Source organism: Symphalangus syndactylus, chromosome 7 (assembly GCF_028878055.3).
Source record: "Symphalangus syndactylus isolate Jambi chromosome 7, NHGRI_mSymSyn1-v2.1_pri, whole genome shotgun sequence".
NCBI lineage: Eukaryota > Metazoa > Chordata > Mammalia > Primates > Hylobatidae > Symphalangus > Symphalangus syndactylus.
Window position 1 is genome coordinate 134,689,791 of NC_072429.2, and position 8,541 is coordinate 134,698,331.

Consider the following 8,541-nt stretch of genomic DNA (forward strand, 5'->3'; position numbering starts at 1 on the left):
TTCTGCCCCCCACCTTGTTTTCTATATGCATAGTATTTGTACATACCTCGATTATAGCAAGGATCCTCTGGATAATTCTGTTTAGTCCCGAGTGCCTATTTCTACTTCCCTCTGTGTGCCTTCTTGTACTGCAGAGCTAGGAAAATCAAAATCAAAATCTACCTCTCCTGGACTTCCTTGTGGTCAAGTTCTGGATGCCAAAGTTCTAGATGCCAATTAGAGCATAAGATTTGGAAGGCAGAGGGGAAGTGGAGGCTCTTGTTCTTCTGTTTTTGTTGTTGTTGTTGTTGTTTTTTTCCTGCACGAGTGTGGAAAGGTGAGTATTTAGAGGCGGTTGAAGCTGCTGGACTCAGGTTCTTAGTGTCTAGTCTTCAGCTTTGTCTTAGTCCATTCAAGTGGCTATACATAACATAATACCATAAACTGTGAAGCTTAGAAATTTATTTCTGACACTTCTGGAGGCTGGGAAGTCTAAGATCAAGGCACTGCCAGATTCAATGTCTGACAAGGGTCTGCTTCCTTGTTTTTGTGTCCTCACATGGTTGAAGGGGCAAGGCAGCTCTTTGAGGCCTCTTTCGTAAAGGTACTGACCCTGTTCATAAGTGCTCTACCCTCATAACCTGACCACTTCCCAAAGGCCCCACCACCATCACACTGGGGGCCAGGATTTAACATAAATTTTTGGAGGGACACAAACATTCAGTTTATAGCAAGATTGGAAGGTCTCTGGGGATTTTTGTAGCCATTGAGAGGCTTGAGCTCAGTGTCTAAATTATTAAGTTTATGGTTAATTGGAAGTGTGGCTATCTACCTATTCTCCACCCCTCCCTTCATACTGTTTCCACTATAAGAATAGAGACAAGCAGTTTACAGGGCCGACTTTCTCCTATTGATAACATCCAACATGGTTCCAATTTCAGATACCTTATATTGAGTAACGAGTGACCCCAAAATGTGACATAAAGTCATAGTTTCTTACGATCTCTCATTGTTATGTGGATGAACCTGTTCAGGTCATACTGAGTGGGTCTTGCTTGATCTTGCATACGGTTGAATTCAGATGGCAGCTGGGGCTGGAGTCACCTGAAGACTCAACTGGGCTAGACCTCTAAGATGCATCTTCACTCATGTCTGGCACCTTGGTTAGGATGAATAGAGCACCTGGGGCCTGGGCAGGCCTCTGTCTTCATGTGGCTTCTCTGCTTGGCTAGCTTGGGTTTCCTCATATCATGGCAGTCTTAAGGTGGTTAAACTGCTTACGTGGAATATTATTTCCCCAAGAAAGAATGTTCTTGGACCAAGCAGGGAGTTGCAATATTTCTTCTGGCCCAGGTTCAGAAGTCATGCAGTGTCACTTCCTCCACATTTATTGGTTAAGGTCACAGGACCAGCCTAGATTCAAGGGGCAAGAATTACACAGGGGTGTGCATATTGGAGGCACAGCTCATTAGGACACATTGAGAGACAAACTATGATAGCTCCCTGTGTATCCTCCTTAACTGTGAACGCACTATCTTCCATCCCTGGAAGGCTCTAATATGAGTTAGGAGACAGGGCACGATGGCTCACGCCTGTAATCACAACACTTTGGGAGGCCGAGGAAGTCGGATCACTTGGAGTCAGGAGTTTGAGACCAGCCTGGCCAATGTAGTGAAACCCCATCCCTACTAAAAATACAAAAATTAGCTGGGCATGGTGGCATGTGCCTGTAGACCCAGCTACTCGGGAGGCTGAGACATGAGAATTGCCTGAACCCAGGAGGTGGAGGTTTCAGTAAGCGGAGATCATGCCACTGCACTCCAGGCTGGGTGACAGAGTGAAACTCTGTCTCAAAAAAAAGGGGTTAGGAAAGGGCATTAATTAGATTAGTAATTTATTCTGGTCAATCTCCTACTATGAAATACTTCCCCAGCCCTGATATCTAGATATTAAAAAGCTAGAGATGAGCCCAAAGAATGGCCTACAACTTCTTCTCCAAAAAATGTCATCTCAACAAACTACTACACAACATGCTGTACTGATTAATTAATGGCCTGTGAGGGTGTATCACTACATGATATTCAGAGTGCATTTTGAAATATAGAAAATAGAACAGTTTTCAGATATTACCTGAAAACTTCAGTTTAAGAAGCACCAGAATAGATTATCTCATTTTAATGTAATGTTAACAATTAGCATTTTTATTATACCCAAAAGAGCTCATTAAAATAACCATGTAATTGAACTAAGATCTGTTATCCACATTTTATAGAAGAATAGATAGAGTTTCAGAGAAGTAGACTGATATACCCAAAGGAACAGATCTTCTGTGGGTGAGCTGAGGTTCAAATCTAAATGTGTGACTCAAAGTTCACTGTACTTTTGACTATAATAAAGACAGCAGGTATGTGTCATGCATGACATTACTTGCTCTCACATGTCTATGCAGACATCACTAATCACTCAAGGATACTTATTCTGCTAAATTGCGACATTGGCTTGTAATCCTTCTCAACTCAATGTGCTACCAATCACTTGAGGCTCAAGATAACATCTTACCATCTTGACACTCTACTATGTTGCTTTTCCGGAGGCTGAATGAAGCCCACAATAGAAAGATTACTTCTTCTTTGATCTGAGGATTTTAAAACATAAGGAGTATTCTCTATTTTACTCATTCATTTATTTATTTTTTAATTAAAAAATTATAACCACAAATTATGCAGTCAAGTTTCTCACATTTGGGGAAATCACAGGGGTCACATCTGGAGTGCAATGGATGAATCTTGCCGTGGGAAAACCACCTTTGTGATCATGGTATCTCCCCTGCCAGGTAAGTATTACTCAGTCAATTCTAAGCTGCACATCCCCTGCCAATCCCCATGCACATTTTAACATTTCTGATTTGGGGATGTGTCTTGCAGTCAATGTGATGGCTTTTTTCCCTCTTCTGAGCAATCTCTTTTGAATTGATGGTACATTGTTCAATTGACAGCATTTTAGAGTTAACAAAATATATCCATTCACGTATTTATGTATGTTTTTGTGAAGTAAGTATTTGTTTGTAGGTACTAGGTACTAAGCAGTTAGCCCGCATTAGTGAACGTGGCCCAGACTCAGTGTTTGAGGATAGGGTTTCTCAGCCTTGGCATAATTGAGACTTGGGTCCATATAATATTTTTTGGTGGGGTACTGTCCAGTGTATTGGAGGATGTTTAGCAGAATTCTTGGTCTATACATATTGGTTGCCAGAGGGCACCTTCACCCCAATTATGACAACCAAAATGTCCCCAGACATTGCCAAATGTCCCCTGGGCAGGGGGCAGGGGGCACAGGGAGGGGTAAGGAATTATCCACAGGTGAGAACCACTGCTCTAGAAGTTAGCTTTCTGGGTCATCACAATCTTCCATCTCTGTCTTATATCACTCATCCATGGAGTAGAGATTTTACTGAATGTGAGTCCAAACAACTGTACTTTTTATCCATGTGCTTGGGAATTGAATGATACATACTATTTTTAGGGTACTTGGTATGCACTGGACACAGGATTATGCCCTTAACTCATTGAATTCAGAAAATGAAATGAAGAGTGTGAGGAGGGATTATAGGTGGCCCCCAGCAGCCCTGTTTGAGTTTAAACTCCTGGCTTGTGACTGCTAGCTGTTTGTTATCACGGGTAAGGCAACTATCCTCCCTATGCCTCAATTTCTCCGTCTGTAAAATGGAAGTGCTAATAGTTGCTGTTGTAAGAACTATATAGTGAAAACATTAAAATATGTAGAACCATGAGCACACATAAGAAATACTCACAAAGCACAGTTATTCTTCTTAAACTCAATGATATAGGCATCATTATCTCACTTATCAAATGAGGACATCAAAATCAGGGAAATAAAGGAAATTGTCCAAGATCATGCAAGTGGCTGAGTGGCAGAGCTGAGATTCAAACACTGTTTATCACTGATTTAAAACCTGATGGTAAAACTCAAAGGAGCATATAGCTCTCCCGGGCGGGGCTCTGGCATCAGCAGGAAGCTGGAGTCTAGGCTAGGCTTGTGCACACTGTCTTATTCTGTCAGGGTCACTGAGGGTCACAGGTTAGAACACCCGGGGCGGCCCTGTGAAGCAAGGTAATGGAAAAACACCATGGACTGTGACAAAAGTAAATGAGAAGCACACGGAAAGAAAGGTGGAAAATAACAGATGGGAACCAATATAGAAGACACATACTGGCACGGAGCTGGGGCTTAGCAGGTGACTGAGGTCAACATTTCTTGTCACAGGCTTCTTTGTGCGCTAGTTTGGGCCCTGCATGGCCTGAGTGTTTGGTGAGTGCCGCATGAGTTCAGTTCTCTCTGGCTGTGGCTCCTCTTCCTTTGGCTGTGCTGTGCTTTGTCGCTTACAGGTTCGTTGCTTTCATCTCCACGAAGATGGCCTTGCCCTGGGCTTGGAGCCACTTACTGCTGGGGCCATGCTTTATTGTCTCCTTGTTACCAGAATGTAGTGCCTTAGGATGCTTGATTATTGTTTGCTTGATAGAGAAACAAATCATGGCATTTGATTCTCACAGAAATCCTTTGACTCAGTCTCATTTCATAGTGAGGAAACTGAGGCAAATGAGAAAGGCACTTGAGCCTGGTTAGTGAGTGGGGAGTCTGGGTCATCTGACACAGCCTCCTTTACTCTTTCCATAGCTGTTCACACAGATAATAAATGTCCTTAATGTGTGATGCACACATTCATTCACTCATTCATTCCTTCATTTATCTAATGAAGTTATTGGTCCTTGGTATATACCAAACATCTGCTGAAATTCTTGACCCATGTTGTCTGAACCATTCACTTTAGCACTGGAGGCAGCTGCCTCGTGCTATTCATTCCTTCAGGAAATGCAGATTGCGTATTTGCTTTGGTCTAGGCAGAGATTAGTTGCTGGGGATCCATGGAGAATCTAGACCTGGTCCTGCCCTCAAGAAGTTCCAGTTCAATGCTTGAGACAGACTGGCTGGTAGTTATTTTATCTGACAGTCACTAAAATTTACACAAGGTAGAGTGGCAATTGCTTGTTGATTGCCTTTTGGATGTGCATCACGTTTCTTCAAGTGGATGGCAAGTCCTTTGCCGGCCAGGAATGCATCTTCTGCCCTTTTCATGTGCTCTACTAATGGCCGTTTAGGGCTTAGAACATCATACCTTGGTCAGGCCCCACTGATATCCCTGCTAGGAACTCACCTGGGAGCAGGAGAAGGAAAGTGAATGGGCTCAGGGCACAGTGTGGCCCATGGTGAGGAATGAAACTGACCAGATATTCAAATAGGTCCAAAGGGTTTTGGGGACCTCAGCTTGACCTCGGCTGAGTTTGACATCTGAAAGTTCCCAGGATGTCTGGAGGTTGTATCGGTTAACATATTGGTTTATTATTAATGCATAACAAACTTTTCCCCAACTCAACTTTTTAAGGCATTAATTGCTGTTAATGGGTTGAGAGGTCAGCCTGCTTTTCTTCTGCTCTCTGCTGGGCTCAAGCATCTATCTGCAATCAGCTGTGGTTCATGTCGGCAGCTCTGCTAATCTTGTGTGGGCTGGCTCACAGGGATCAGTTGACTGTGGGCTGGGCTAGGATGGCTTTGGCTTGAATAGGGGTCTCCTTCCCACATGATCTCTCTCCTCCCACCACGCTGGCCTTTTGAGGTCTGGCTCAGAATTGTCAAAAGGTCACTTTTGCTGCCTTCCATTGGCAAAACAAGTCATAAGGCCAGACCAGAGTTGAGAGATGGGAAATAGACTCCACCTCTTGATAGCAGGAACTAAAAGTTTAATTGTAAAGGGTGTAGACACAGGGAAAGATGGAGCATTACGGTGATCACAGGGACAGAGTGAGACAATTCTTCTGGCAGATTCTATTTCTAAGAAACTCCCTTAACTGCAGGTTATGGTCCTAACTAAAGGCTGGGAGCATAAGCCTTAGGATTTGACCCCTGTGCGAAGAGGCCAGTCAGAGCCTCACAATTGTTCCAGCCTTATGCAAGTATGCTGGGCTGCAGAACATGGCTCTAATGTTAGTTAGAGTTCAAGTAGGGCAGGAAGCCAACACAATAATTCATTTCATCCCCTGGTCAGATATGGCTGGATTTGCAGGGGCTGCAGCAATTCAGGGGCCCAGACCTACATCCTGGATGGTGGGCTGAGGCAGATGGTAACTCCCTCCCAGTAGTGATGATAAGGTGCTTGAAGTACCTCCTTCTCTGCTTAGATGGATTCAGGCAGTGGTTAGGGCTGAAATTACACCTAAACTACTCCTGTACTTAGTGCAGAGCAGACCTAGGAAATGGAGATCCCATGGGAGTTAAGGTGTCTGTCAAGTGGAAATAGACAGGTGAATCCTAGCTCCCTCATATGCTAGCTGTTGATCTTGGATAGGTGCCTTCATCTCTCTACACTTCATGATAGTGAGACTTAAATGAAACAACACACATAAAACAATGTCTTATACAGTGTCTAGCAAAAGTAAGCATCCATAAAGTGTGATTTCATTTAAAAATACTTTAGCTTTTCAGTCTTTAATGACTCTGGCGTCAAAATGTTGTACTAAAAAGAGCTGTAGCTTTAGAGAAAGGTAAACCAACATGAAAGACTAACTCTACTACCTGACTCTGATTTGTGTAAATAAGGTTAGCATTTACTTTTAGACTTTGGGGGAATAACCGTGTTCCCATTCTACCTTAATCTTGCTTAACACACATGGTCTGTGTGGGATTGAATTTACTGAGCCCCCAGCTGGTCCTAGGGGCTTGTTTAACCTTTTCTTTGGCCACAATGATTAGTGCAGAGTTGTGCATGTGCCCCAAACTGGGCCAATCAGATTTCTTCCCAAGATTTTGGCAGTGCAATCAAGAAAAAGACCTTCTCTTTCTGTGGTCTCGTGGGCTCTAAGATCCAAGTAGACGAAGAACTGCTGGGGCCAATCTTGACACTCTGGGGATGGAGACTGTCTGAGAATAAAGCCAAGCACAGGTGATGCAAGGCTGAGAGATTAAGGATGGTTGAGTCTTGATGCAATGGTTGAACCCCAGGATCTAGCTTTTCATGAGGTCAACACCACCCTTAGACTTCTTAGTTATGTGGACTATTTTTATTTTTTTTGGTTTAAGTTTGCATTGTTTTTCTATTTGATTCAACTAAATGATCCTAAATAATATGTCATGTAACTTCTTTGAGTGTCAATGTTCTCATCCTTAAAATATGAAAAAAATGACACCTATTTCTTAAGGTTGTTTGCAGATTAAGTGCCTGTTTTCCGGGGCTAGCGGAGTGCCCAGGACTGGAAAGGCTGGCACAGCCAGATCAGCAAGGCTCTGGATGCCATGTGAATTGGTTTAGACTCTTTCATCACCAGCAGAATACTATGAAAGTCTTCTTCTCTTTTTAGTAGTTGTAAATCCTCCAGTTTCTGAGACCCAGTGGTGGCTGAGAAAGGTCAAAAGGTTTGCCTATGTCAAGTGGAAGAAATAAAGCAGGGGAATGAGCTTTAAGGAGAGAAAAATTGAATGAACAGCCCCTTCAGGCTACCAAGATGGCCGTAATTCCTTGCTCTTTTTCTACATGCTTCTTGTTTATTAAACATTCATATTGACTTGAATTTCTTGGGACTCGCTGTACCAGATGGCACTAAATTATGGTAACTGAATAGCCTGCCTTCATTTGCTGAGTGGCCATTTGAGGGTTGATTGTACTTAAAGAAATTCTCCACTCAGCCTTGCTCTCTGCAAAGCCCACTGCCAAACACACAGCCACAATTTGTCCAGATACACATTTGTGTTGGGAGGTAGAAGAGTTTAGCAGATTCTTGTTTTTTTGTGTGTGTATTTCCAATGCTTAACTTTCATTTGACCTTATTTGAAGAAGTATTTTAGGAGCATCTACTAGGTACCAGGCACGGTGCTCAGCATTGGAAAAAGAAAGATTAGTAACTATGGAAGGCTCAGACCTTCTAAGACATTTAAAATATAGTCAAGTAGGAGAGATAGTGGCTAGAAACTTTTCATAAAAGTTCATATTAAGAATAGTTACCATTTGTTGAGCATTTACTGTGGGGCAGACACTCTGCTAGGCACTGAATGTGAGTTATCTCATAAAATTCTCACTGTCACCTTGGAAAATTCATATTCCCCTTGCATATATGGGAAAATTCAGGCTCAAAAGAGTTGAATGTTGCAGAGACTCCAAGTTTCTTTCAATATGTATTTTTCCTTCTTCTTTAATGATGGAGGTCTATCGATTGCTGGGTGTGACAATGCGCCCAATTATAAAAGTACAGGAGAATCACTTGAACCCGGGAGGTGGAGGTTGCAGTGAGCTAAGATTGCGCCATTGCATTCCAGCTTGGGTGACAAAAGTGAAACTCCATCTGAAAAAAAAAAAGTTCATGGTTGAGATTTCTAAGGGGAGAGGGCTCTATGAAGGGTGAAAGGAGATAACTTGCCTCAGAGAAACATCTTTTTTTTTTTTTTTCCGTGTTCTCTACTTCCTCCTTCTTGCCTGGGACAATGATGTGATAGCTG

General features: G+C 42.7%; 1 pseudogene; it reads right to left on the reverse strand.

Moving 5' to 3' along the window:
* Window positions 1-2,667: 2,667 nt before the first annotated feature.
* Window positions 2,668-2,820, reverse strand: LOC129487122 (uncharacterized; annotated as a pseudogene).
* Between the last annotated feature and the right edge of the window lie 5,721 nt (window positions 2,821-8,541).